This window comes from Mandrillus leucophaeus, unplaced genomic scaffold (assembly GCF_000951045.1).
Source record: "Mandrillus leucophaeus isolate KB7577 unplaced genomic scaffold, Mleu.le_1.0 Scaffold182, whole genome shotgun sequence".
Taxonomy (NCBI): Eukaryota; Metazoa; Chordata; class Mammalia; order Primates; family Cercopithecidae; genus Mandrillus; species Mandrillus leucophaeus.
In genome coordinates this window covers 964,856-967,067 of record NW_012101832.1, presented here as the reverse complement: position 1 = coordinate 967,067, position 2,212 = coordinate 964,856, and positions in this window count along the sequence as shown.

The following is a 2,212-nucleotide window of genomic DNA, read 5'->3' as shown; positions in this document are numbered from 1 at the left end:
ATTTTTTATTTATATTAGTGTGGCCTTAAGGATTCTCAATTTATTCAATAAGTTATAATTCTTTATAATCATAATTTACGTTGATGACTAGATTGTCCCTGATTTGGCCAGTGGGAGCCTCTTTACACTGGCTCCTGTGTTCTTTTGACATTTCCCGTTTGTATTAGTTTGCTATGGCTGCTGTAACAGTGTATCACAAACTTGGTGGCTTAAAACAGCTGCAGTTCTCATGGTTCTGAAGTCCAGATGTCCAAAATCAATTTCACTGGGCCAAAATCAAGATGTTAGCAGGGCCAGCTTCCTCTGGGCTCTAGAGGAGAATTCGTTCCTTGCCTCTCCCAGCTTCCAGCTGGCACTTGGCTTGTGGGTGCACCACTCCAGTCTCTGCCTCCTGCCTTCTCCTTTTGCGTAATCTCGCTCTGCCTCTCTCTTACAAGGATACTTGTGTTCGCATTTAGAGTCCACTTGAATAATCCAAGACAATCTCCCCATCTCAAGTTCCTTGATCATATCTGCAAAGATCCTTTTTCCATATATGATAATATTTACAGATTCCAGAGATTAGAGCTTCAGGGTCCATTACTCAGCTTACTACATCCTCATTCTTTGAATACTTCCTTTCTTCCTGAACCAGTAAGATTTTTCACTGCCCTAGTCACGACATCAGCCATTTCTCTAAGAAGTTTTGGTTTCTTTTTAGTGAAGAATGATATTTGGAAGTCCAGATGTAGATGCTAGGTGCACTCATTGCTATGGGTGTGTTGGTCTTGCAAGTTCTTTCAGTAGGACAAGGAAACACGTTACCAACTAGGAAAAATATGTCTGGATACACTCACAGGATCATACGTATGATGTACATTCTGAAGTATTGTAGTGGAGTTGGCTCATATGGGCTTGCAAAAGCTGCTTGTTAAATATTCAGGGACTTTGTGGGTGGCTGTGAAACTGGTGTTATTTAATGCTGGGAGTATTTACACCATGGAAATCAGCAAATGCTACAAATTAGTGTTTTTTGAAAAATCAGAAAGCCGCTTTACCAGGACACCGCTACATATATATCATAAACACACACATCTACCCTTCTATCTCTTTTTGTATATAATATATAATATTCACAAACACACATACACACACACACACACCCCCCATAGGGTCACACCTCTGACTCTAATGACAGGGTTTGTTCTAGTCTTTCCCCTTTTCATGCTTATTGTCTCCAAGAGTAAGAAACCTGGCTCTCACTCTTCTCAATATATTTTCTTATTTGCTCAATCTCCTGACCACATGGACCATTTCCTTGGCCCCATTCTTGCTGACCCTGACCTTGAGCTGCTGCCTTTGCCCTGACCCTGCCATTCCTGACCATGAAAACCATTTATTCGGCTCTGAACCTAGTTGTCTTAACCTTGTAGGTTACTACCTTGAAGGGTGGCCTGCCCCTCCACACCTGTGGGCGTTTCTCGTTAGGTGGACTGAGAGACTTGAGAAAAGAAATGAGACATAGAGATAAAGTATAGAGAAAGAAAAAGTGGGCCCAGAGGACTGCCACTCAGCATACAGAGGACCCACGCCGGCACCGGTCTCTGAGTTCCCTCAGTATTTATTGATCATTACCTTTACCATCTTAGAAAAAGGGAAGTGGCAGGATAATAGGATCATCATAGGGAGAAGGTCAGCAGTAAAACATATGAATAAAGATCTCTGTGACATAAGTTTAAGGAAAAGTGCTGTGACTTGATATGCATATGTAAACATCTCCATAAACCTTTGTAGTGCATAAAGAGCAGCATTGCGCTAGCACGGCCCACCTTCAGCCCTAAACGGTTTTCTCCTTTCTCAGTAAACAGAACATACAATCGGGTTTTACACCGAGATGTTCCAATGCCCAGGAACGGGCAGGAGACAGATGCTTTTCTTTATCTCAACTGCCAAGAGGCCTTCTTTCCTCTTATACTAGTCCTCTTCAGCACAGACCCTTCACGGGTGTCAGGCTAGGGCACAATCAGGTCTTTCCCTTCCCATAAGGTCGTATTTCAGACTGTCACATGGGGAGAAACCTTGGACAATACCTAGCTTTCCTAGACAGAGGTCCCTGCGACCTTTGGCAGTGTACGTGTCCCTGGGTCCTTGAGATTAAGAGAATGGTGATGACTTTTCACAAGCATACTGCCTTCAGGGACTTGTTTAACAAAGCACACCCTGCACAGCCCCA